The sequence below is a fragment of the Pituophis catenifer genome, unplaced genomic scaffold, assembly GCF_029215685.1.
Source record: "Pituophis catenifer annectens isolate HBS135680 unplaced genomic scaffold, rPitCat1.0.hap2 SCAF_15, whole genome shotgun sequence".
NCBI lineage: Eukaryota > Metazoa > Chordata > Lepidosauria > Squamata > Colubridae > Pituophis > Pituophis catenifer.
Window position 1 is genome coordinate 15,783,375 of NW_027256895.1, and position 11,840 is coordinate 15,795,214.

Sequence of the window (11,840 nt, forward strand, 5' to 3'; positions counted from 1 at the left end):
GGCTCCAGGGTTGACAGAGGAACATTTATATGCAGAAGTCTATAATCAGAAAAGGATTATAAAATTCTATCAAGCAACATTAATTCTCGTTTCCTTGAGAACAATGTTAGAGTTTGCAGCAATCCAACCAGCACACAAGTAAATAATTAAGCAGGATTCATGTATAAAAGAAACTTCTTTATATACAGTAATATAAAACATGATAAATGTATACAATACCCATGCAGCAGAAGCTTCTGCCACCAGTAGCCTCCCACCGGCCAGTTCACTCCCACAGAGAGGGTCTCCTCAGGGTGCCATCGGCCAAATTATGTTGGCTGGTGACACCCAGGGGAAGGGCCTTCTCTGTGGGAGCCCCTGCCCTTTGGAATGAACTGCCCCCAGAAATTCGTAAAATCTCTGATCTCCATGTATTTCGCTGTGCCCTCAAAACCATGTTGTTCCACCAGGCTGGGCTATCAATATAAAGATTTTAATTGGTTTTAAATGGGATTTTAAATTTGGGGTTTTATAAATTGGGCCTATTATTTAATAATTTTAATTAATTTTAAATTTTGTCTGTCTTTGTGTTTTTAATTAGGCTGTACACCGCCCTGAGTCCTTTGGGAGAAGGCCGGTATAGAAATAAAATTAATAAATAATAAATAAATAAATATTCAGAAAGAACTGGTGTGCAGAATTTTCATTATTGTAGGATAAATACAAAGCCAGAGTCCTCAGAAATGCATTAATTCAGGAAATGTTATACTGAAAATGGACCAGAAATATTAAGGGCTAAAATGGTTTGGTTGGGATTAAGGAAGGAAATCCATCCCAAAATTTCATTAGCCTTTCTTTTCATAGAAAACAGTAAATAAATAAATAAATTTAAAATAAAGCAATGAAATCATGGTGAGATGCAGATGAGATCTTATGTCAAATGAACAGCATAAGAACACTGTTTTGTGTTCAATGTGCACCCTACCCATCCTCCAGCTTTGCTTAGTTCCCATCTCATACTTCCTGTATCCTAATGTGGATGCATATGAATATACATTCAAATATGGATATATGTTGCTATACACCAGTTACTAGAAGGGCAGAGTGAATGTCTATGGAGATTCTCAATCAGGTCACGGTTGCCTCAAATGTGTTTTTTCAAAAGGCAACTGGACTTTCAAAAGGCAACTGGACTTCAACAGGCGTGCTGATTTACCTATTAAGTACTTTGAAGGTGAAGGCTGGGCAATACAAACAAATGACAGAAAATGACGTAAAAGCCAGCCATTAACAAACCCAATCAACATCTTAAAAACTACTTACAACAAGCACTATAAATACCACACATAGAACAGCACACAATCTGCTAGAGAGAAGTTCCCCAAAGATGGGCTCTAACGTGAGTCCAAAAGCTTGGAAGACAAAACCTCTGGTCCCGGTGATTGACCCAGATTGGATCCTGTGGATTTTGCTTTTCTTTGAGGAAGCATATATTTGCTTCTCATCAAAGAAGCTTCTTCAGTCCTGATCATCATCATCATCATCATCACCACCACCATCATCAGAGTTGGAAGGGACTTGGAGGTCTTCTATTCCAACCCCCTGCTCAAAGAGGATACCCTAAACCATTTAGGAAAAATGGATGTCCAATTTCTTCTTAAAAGCTTCTAGTGATGGAACACTCACAACCCTTGAAGACAAACTGTTCCACTGGTCGATTGTTCTCAGTCAGGAAATTTCTCCTTAGTTCTAGGTTGCTTCTCTCCATGATTAGTTTCCGTCCATTGTTTCTGTTTTGCCTTCTGGTACTTTGGAACATAAGTTGACTCCCTCTTCTTTGTGGCAACTCCTCAAATATTGGGACACTGCTACCATGTCACCCCTAGTCCTTCTTTTCACTAGACTAGACATATCCAATTCCTGCAGCTGTTCTTCATATGTTTTAGCCTCCAGTCCCATAATTATCTTAATTGCTCTTCTTTGCACTCTTTCCAGAGCCTCAACATCTTTTTTTATATCATGGTGACCAAAACTGGATGCAATATTCCAAGTGTGGTCTAACTAAGGCCTTATAAAGTGATACTAAGACTTAATGTGATTCTATGCCTCTGTTGATGCAGCCTAGGACTGTGTTGGCTTTGTTGGCAGTTGCAGCCAAACCAACTTTGGTTCTGATCAAGTGAGGAAGCTTCTTGAATGAGAAGCGAAAGGTAAAGCAAAGTCCAGTTGCTTTTTGAAAAGCAACTGGACTTAATGAATGGAATTGCTCATCTCTAATTAAGCCATTAGCTAGGCTGATTTCAGGAGGGAGGAAGGAAAGCCATTCTGCAATTTAAAGAGCAAAATAAGTAATTCCCAAATAATAACACCTTGAATTTCTTAATCATGAATGAATGTGATTATTAAAACATGGTAAGAAAATGTATTCACAAAAATGTATCGATACTTCTATAAAGTGTATTTATAAGTCAGTCAAGGAATCATAGTCTATTAATTGGTTGGGATTCAGACTGTATCAAGGACAGTATCTAAAATATCTCATCTAGCCACCACATTTTTTTTCCCATTTCTGTTTGAATGGCCACTTTATTTCCAAATTACAAAATTTAACATAAAATAATTATGTAATTGTTTTCTTGCATTTGTAAAAATAACTTGTTTACAATGTAAAAGGATGTAAAATGTAAAAGGATGGGGAGCATTGATTTCAAACTTGTGGGCTTCTGTAACGGAAACTTACAATAAAAATATGTTTAGTATTCATGATTTTGGTTTTCTGATTTTGCAAGTCTAAAAGAATTCTCCTCTCCCTTTACATTCGAAAGAACAAGGAAGAGTCCATTCTAAGTTGCTTCCAAAATTTCTTTTCTGGTTAGGGCTCAGATGCTTTTGATCAAATCATTGTCTAGACTTTGTCTCTCAAGGCTCTTCTCACAGTCCATTACATTTAATTCAAGGGCAAATCTTACCTGAGGCATCTTGTAGACATTCAACACGTTTGCCACGTAGGGATAGATGTGAGAGTTAGATCCTGCAATAACAGATATTGCCCTATCCTTAGAATCACACTTATAATTGGGGATGAATCTGCCCCGTGTTGAGAGAAGCTCCATTGAAGCCAAGTATGTCCATCTTGTCATGAAATAACTATTAGAGAGGTGCATACCCAGAGTCACATTGGGTAAAATGTGGTTGTTTTCATTGACCTCTTTTACAGCTAAAGCCAATGCCAGAATATGTTGATAGTTCTGTAGGAAAAATCTGCAATAAGAGATATATTCCAAAACATATTTCAGTTCTCAAAGAATGTGACATTACATATAATTTTTAAATATTGCAACTGAACACTACACATGTAAGTTATTCATGTAAATGCCTAAATTAACCATGTAAATACGCTCAGAAACTGTACAATGTTCTAATATAACGGTATGAAATCTAATGAAATACTTTATTTCAAATAGTCTGCAAAAATATTTCAGAGTGTTAAAAACATGATTTTTGATAAAGGAGAAAATGCTCTTTGGAAAAACATAAAAGTACATTTTTTTAGTTGATGAAGGCTGACTGTTATGGCTCTTTCATTCATTATAAACATATTTCATTTCTCACAGAATGTGACTGTCAGATGTAAATGCCTTTTTCTCTAATGTGTAAATAGTATATGAATGGGGTATCAGGGGTTAACTTATTCTTCACTTCTTAATGTATTCATAATTCACCACTCCCACTTATAGCTCCACCCATTGTATATATAAGGAGCCACCTACACCCTTTTCCTTGCTTCTATCTGTGAATATTCAGTGAATATAGAATGCCTATTGTAAATAAAAGGAAGTATATTTAAACCTTTAACTCTCACTAATTTTATTGAGTCTGATCCTGAAAATATTGCAACAAGCTGGTAGCAGAGGATGGTTAATTGACTCAATAAAAACTTAAAAATGTCTAAGAAAGATAGGCCCAACACCAGGGCCTACAGCAAAGAAATGGAAACAGAACAAGAAATAATCAACGAATCCACAAACGCAATTTCGAGAGAATCCGAAGAATACACCACTGAAGACGAAGAAATAATAGACGAAAATGATGACCAGGAGGAAATCGAAATAGAGAATAACAAACTCAGGTCAGAGATATTAAAACTATTAAAAAGCCAGAAGAATGATGAAAGCCTCATCGCGAACCTCCAAGAAATGCTGAAGAACAGCGGAGCAGCGAGAGAGAAAAACATCACTAATGAGAAGTCTAAAGACCCAAAAATAGTGAGTGATATGACTGCAGAGAAAGTCATTACGAAGAAGAAAAACAGTGATCCCGCGCGAAATTTTGAATGGCAGCCATCTTGGTTTCAACAGGCCTCCAAGGTGAGCGAAGCAGAGCCAATCAAAATGCTCAATTCAAAATTTCTGGCGCGAAAAACGTTATCAGACAACGAAAATGAAAAAGAAGATTCGAATTCCTCAGAAGAATCAGAATCAGAAAGTGAAGATGACTCAACAAAATCCCAAATAAAATCAGCAATGAAAACACTTTTTGCTGCATTTGGGCCAAAACTAAAAATTACCAAAGAGCCACCGAAGAAGCGAGCGAGCAAGCCGATACCTCAAGACCTGCCCGCTCCCATCCTGACTTCGAAAGCGACGACGCCCGAACCCAGAGAGCCTTGTCGATTCCGCCCTACACCACAGACCGAAGCAAGTGCCAATGCCCCCAAAAGAAAAAGAAGAGCAGCCGCCGTCGTCAGAACTCCCAAGGTCGAACCAGAGACCGACTCGTCTGAAGCAGAGCAGAGCGAGCGAGCCGCAATGGAGAGAACCTTCCACGACGACTCCAAAGAAGAAATGGACAACGCGCATGCGCGAAACTACGCAGACGGTCCGGGAAGACATGAACTGGCGAGAGAACCACGCAGACTCGTTGCGAGCATCCCCATGCCGTTTTGCAATTTTCTACACTTGCGAGACCACGGACTACCTCAGGTCGTAAGTAATGGACAAAATAATGTCGGAAATTTACCCAGTGACTTCCCAAAACTAAGGGTTGATGGCATTAATTTGCAAGAATGGTATCAACAGCTCCAGGTTGTCTTTATGAAGGAAAATTTACTATTTTTTATCACTAGTCCCCCAAAAAGACCTTGGACTTTAAAAATAGATTGTTTACACCATAGAGCATTTTTCTTAATAATATCTAGTGTGTCTCCTGCAATGTATCATAGCATCAAACCTAATCTGACTGTTTCAGAAATTATTCAATGCATGTTTAATTTGTTTCACAGCGATAGTGTGGCTACCACCACAAGAATGTCTAAGGATTTCTTTTCATCTAGAGTGAAACCAGGGGTTTCCATAAGTGAGCATTTAATATCTTTAAACAAAATAAGAGCTGAGCTGCATTTGAGGGGGGAGGTGATTTCAGACCAAACAATGAAAAGTGTTATTATCAACTCACTTGATTCATCATGGGACAGTTTTATGTCACATTTAGACACTATCAATCTAGGATATTTATCCATAGAAAGTCTATCCAATAAATTGATAGCAGAAGACAATTCAAGAAGAAATCGTTCTAGCAATCACACAGAACACAAACCTTATAGGAAAGTAGCTTTCCAAGAAAAATATAATGAAACATTCAAATGTCACAATTGTGGATCCAGGGAACACAATAGAAGAGATTGTCCCAAAATTTCAAAGGAAAGACATAGGTCAGAATATAGGAACAAATACAATTATAGACAGTCTTCCATAGATAGACATAGATATAGAAGCCCACCAAATTACAAAGAGAATAGAGGGGGCAGAAATAATTCAAAGGATAGAAAATCTGGTTCACTGAATGGATTAAATAAACAAGACAACACTAAAATACAGCAAAATGAGAACAATAATTGGCTTATTGATTCTGGAGCAACTAATCACACCACTAATAACAAAAATATATTGTCTTCATTTACAGAAGATAAATTTGTAATAAAGGTAGCTAACCAAGAAAAGTTTCAAGTATTAGGCAGAGGAAATGTAACCTTGCCTGGTCTAGGAAAAATAGAGGGGGTATTGTTAATACCTGAAATACCTCATAACATACTAAGTGCCATAAAACTAAGTAGAGATTCTGACATTAATATAGTTTTCTCAAAGGGAAAAGCGACTTTGGAGAAGAATAAAATAAATATAGGCACTGTGATGATTAAAGGAGGCCTACCTTATCTGATAACGAAGGAAAAATGGTTGCATAACATTGATTCAAATATGGAAGATTGTATTGAAGCAGATGATGAAAATATTAGTAACAGTGACAATGATGAATGTAAAATATCTCATGATCACGCAGATGCACACAATGAAAAAAAACCAAAAATAGGTAAACCAATTCATGATGAGTGTGCTCACATCTTACATAGGAAGTTAGGACATGCCAGTTTTCCTGTAGTACAAAAAATGACTGAACACGCAGAAGGTGTCAAAATAAAAAATTGTGAAAACTATTTGGAATGCTCAGTATGTAAATCTACAAAACTAAAAACTAGTCCCAGGCCAAGAAAATCTACTAGATCAACTAACAAAATTTTTGACTTAGTACACATGGACTTAGTTGGCCCATTAACTCCATCAATCACCTATAGAAAACGTTACTTCCTGACAATAGTAGACGATTATAGCCGTTATGGGTTTGTTTATACATTAAAACACAAAGATGAAACCTTTCAAAAATTTAAGGAATTTTACAAACGCATAGAAACACAACACAATATCAGAATAAAACAAATTATGACAGATAGGGGATGTGAATTCATGTCTAAAGAATTCTCCCAATGGTTAAAGGATAGAGGAATGCTACATTACACGTCTAGTCCATTTTCTGCGTTTCAGAACGGGATTGCAGAGAGAAAGAATTCCACATTACAAACCATGATTAGATGCACATTGGAGGATGCTGGCTTAAGCAAACAATTTTGGTCAGAAGCCTTACATTATTCAAATTACACACAAAATAGAACCTGGTCCAGTATTGTAAATAAGACACCATATGAAGTAATGTATAATAGGAAACCAAAATTAGCACACGTGCACATATTTGGAGTCACTGCAGACGTACACATACCTAAGCAGTTGAGAAGAAAGGGAGAAAACGTATCCAGAAGACTCAGATTTATGGGATATGAAACTGGCACCAAAGGGTACAGATTCATTGATAATAATAACAAATTTATAGTTTCCAGAACAGCTGTGTTCCATGAACAGGCCAACTGGTCTAAATTACATCTTAATGAAATATTTCCAAATAAATGTAAAGATACAAAATCTCATGAGAAAGGGACCATAGAAAAACAGAATATCAACAAATATAAAAGCAAAACCAAAACTTGGACAAATAGCCAACACAAAATAAAGACAGACACACTAACAAAAAAAGAAGCAAGATATTTGCATGATAACAATAGCAAACCTGAAAGAATCATTAGAAACAACAGAAATCAAATGCCAAATAAATACAGAGATTACATAATGCATATGGATGGTGAGCCAATAACACCTAATACTTATGAGGAAGTGTTAAAACTCCCTCGTGAAGAAAAAGAAAAATGGGAATTAGCTATGAAAAAGGAGATGGAAAGTTTACAAGGATTAAATGTATTTACACCTGCAATTGCACCTAAAGATAAAACAATTATTGGTACCAGGTGGATATATAAAATTAAGAACTTAGAAGGAGGCAATACTCTATATAAAGCTAGATTAGTTGCACAAGGTTATGCACAGAAATATCCGGAGGACTATACTGACACGTATTCCCCCACTGTAAGAACAGAGAGTGTCAAAACAGCTCTAGTGGTAGCATCAGCACTCAATCTTGATGTATTTCAATATGACATACAGACTGCGTATCTACACGCAAAACTAGATAAGGAAATATACGTAAGAGCACCTCACAGTCAATACACCAACAAAAATGAAATTTGGCTGTTGAACAAGAGTTTATACGGATTAAAACAATCTGGTAAAAGATGGTATGATTGTTTAGTAAAAGTACTTAAGACCATGGATTTCAACGCTACCACTGCTGATAACTGTTTCTTTGTCAAAAAGGGTGATGATTACATTGAATTTGTGTTGATTTATGTAGATGACATTTTATATATAGGAAAACACAAAGAGAGAAGAGAAACTTTTGTAAATAAGTTAAATGAACATTTCTCGTTGAAATCTCTAGGTAAAGTGAACAAATATCTTGGTGTTCAAATTAATAAGACTAGAAGGGGATTCAAACTTACTCAGAGAGATAAGATTATAGAACTTTTAAATAAATGCAATTTAAACAATGCCAAACCCTGTGATACTCCTATGCAAACTGATTTTCTTAGAAATACTGATGAATCTTCCCCTGAATTCAAGGATAACACGTTTTATAGATCAATCATAGGTTCACTTCTTTATATATCTAATTGGACTAGACCAGATATCGCCTTACCACTCAATTTATTATCCAGACACGTCAGCAAACCAACAATGTATCACTGGGAAGCTGTTAAAAGAATTTTAAGATATCTGAAAAGTACACTAGATTTTTGCTTAGTATTAGAACCTAGTGATAATAAAGAACCAAAGCTTGCATGTTATGCAGATGCGGACTGGGCTGGAGACACATCATGCAGAAAAAGTACATCTGGTTATATTTTTCTCTTAAATGACTGTCCAGTTTACTGGTATACTGGTAAACAAGAACTAGTAGCCACTTCAACGACAGAAGCGGAATATGTTTGTTTATCCAAAGCTGCAAATAACCTTGTATGGTTTAATGATTTAATTTCAGATGTTTGGAAAAAACCTGCTTTGCCTTTTGTTATGCATGAAGACAATAAAGCAGCCATTGAAATATCTAGATCTGATGCCATTGGACAAAGGTCCAGGCATATAGATATAAAATTTAAACATGTGAGGCAATTATCTCAGGATGGATTTATTAAAGCAGTGCATTGTGATACTTCAGAACAATTAGCTGACATATTGACAAAGCCTTTACCTTCTAAGCAACACAAATATTTAACATCTAAATTGTATGTCTTGTATTGTCCTGAATCTGAATGTAATTGGTGTTGTATAACGAATCGGCATTTAGAGGGGGATTTGTCAGATGTAAATGCCTTTTTCTCTAATGTGTAAATAGTATATGAATGGGGTATCAGGGGTTAACTTATTCTTCACTTCTTAATGTATTCATAATTCACCACTCCCACTTATAGCTCCACCCATTGTATATATAAGGAGCCACCTACACCCTTTTCCTTGCTTCTATCTGTGAATATTCAGTGAATATAGAATGCCTATTGTAAATAAAAGGAAGTATATTTAAACCTTTAACTCTCACTAATTTTATTGAGTCTGATCCTGAAAATATTGCAACAGTGACATTACATATACTTTATTTTCAACTAAACACCACACACAAAACTTGATTGTACACACTACCATTCAGGAAATCATGTAAATGCCTCAAAAATGTTTTCCATTTCTACAGATGTACTCAATCATATGAGTGATGTGTAAATTACATGAGAGGTAATGTAAGTGTATGGAATGTAATAAAACACTGGCATAATAATGGAAAAAGTCTGGAAAAATATTTCAGAGTGTTAAAAACATGATTTTTTTGATAAAGGATAAAATGCTCTTAGGAAAAACATAAAAGTACATGTTTTTACTAGATGAAGGCTGGCTGTTATGATTCATTCATTGTATAGAATTTTCACAAGGAAACAGATGAATTGCTTTACATTAATAATCTTATTATCATCTAGCTGTAATTGTCAGACACACTTCTAGTTTCCTATCTTTAGCTGTTCTATTTTCCCACTGTTGTTTTTTTGGGAGGGGGAGGTGTGTGTGTGAGTGTGTTTGTGTATGTGTGTGTGTGTGTGTGCATGAGAGAGAGAGAGGGGGGGAGGGGGAGGGGGGAGAGAGAGAATAGAGAAATGTTATATTCTCAAATTAATATAAGGCTATGCTGATGAACCTCTCCATAAAGATCAGATAGAGGAAATAAGTGAAAAATCTGTTTTGAACATGCTTGAAGGTCAATATTGTATATAAGTCTTTTTCTTTGACCTTCACGCAGCTTCCTTATCCTAAGTATAGAGGTAGCTCTTACATTAGGGGAAACAGACAGACCCTACATCTGTGCTCCATGCTTGCTGAAGCACCTATTTAGAAATCAAGTTCAAAGTGCTATATAGCACCATCGTTCCCTAATATTCACAGCAACCATTAAATCATGAAATGTTGACATTCAATGGACAACAAAGAGTGATTCGATACTAAAGCATTGGTGATCTGTACAACAGTAAGTAAATGTGAAAAGCTTCATATGGATTTTTAATCCAAAAAACACCAAGTGTGTTTATTATTTATTTGGCAGGTAAGAAATATCAGAGGGTAGCAGACTATATTTAGAATGAAGGAACTAACCAGCAAGAAATAGAATAAATAATACTAATAAGTAATAATACTAGTTAACTCAGCAAGTAATAACACTAATTAACTCAGTTCAAACATCTTATTACAGAAGAATATCTGATTTGAGATATGCTACAGTTAAGAAGAGAAAGTCTTTACATGAACTCATCAACCAGTTCTTCAGAGGGATGCCTTCTGAAACACACCCAATCAGATATCATGTAGAACTGAGAGAGTATCCCAGCTATGATGAAATCACCTGAGAAAAAATACTTGTGCTTCATAAGGGGAAGTTTCCCCACAGCACATGCATTAATCTGAGGAGTAAGGCATGTCAACCCTGGCAGTAACCCTGCCATTACTGCAATGAAAAATACCATCTTCTTCGAGAATACCTCTGTCACCACATATGAACTAGTTCTGTCTGCAGCAATGAAACATGACATAATAATAATAATAATAATAATAATAATAATAATAATAATAATAATAACCCCTCTCACTAATTAGAATAGCTTCCATATATATCTTTTCTCAAAGAACAGATTGTCACATTTCTAGCTCTCGGGTCCCACAATTAATAACAATTTCCAATCTTGACCTGTTCTTTTGGATTGTCCCTTGGACATCCCCAGGGATTTGAGAAGAAGCTACAAAGCTAAGACTCCATAGGTAATTATAGGGGAAATCAATAGATGTTCAGCGAAGCTCCCCAGAGACTTTGAGTAGGAAAATAGAATGATGATATTCATGGACTTGAACAAAAGAGTCATAACTAAAAACAGAATTGGAAGTAGAGAGGGGGAGGGGAGGCAATTCCAGTCAACAAATGCCAAACATGAAACATTTTGCCAGAACTACCCCACTTAAACTTTTTCCAAAGAACCAAAGAGAAGTCGACTCATCATGTTATATGTTCCCCACCTCCTCTATTTCTTCATTTGAGAGGCCTTTCAAGCATTTTGGTGATTGTATTTGTAATCTAATTTTCTCTGGTTTCCTCCACATGCCCCAAAATAATAAGACCTCCACGAAAATAAGTCCATGTGCTTATTTCGGGGTTCAAAAAAGTATAAGAGAGGGTCTTATTTTCGGGGAAACACAGTAGCTTCCTGACTTCTCTGCCTTTCCTGGAAATTTTAATGCAGAGCAAAAGAGACATACCATATTGTTGGCCATGGTGTTATAAAGCAAGAGTAAATTATGCACCAGTATCCTTTTACATCATGTCATAAATCAAACTGACCAAAGTTTGAAGTATTTGCAGAATGATATTATGACGTACCCAATGGCCATATGATATCATAGGGATTGTCCCTTCCCTCCAAGTGTCTATTTGTATAGGACTGAAATATTATTGTGTCTTTCTCCAAATAAAGATGTGTGTGTGTGTCAGGGTTCCAA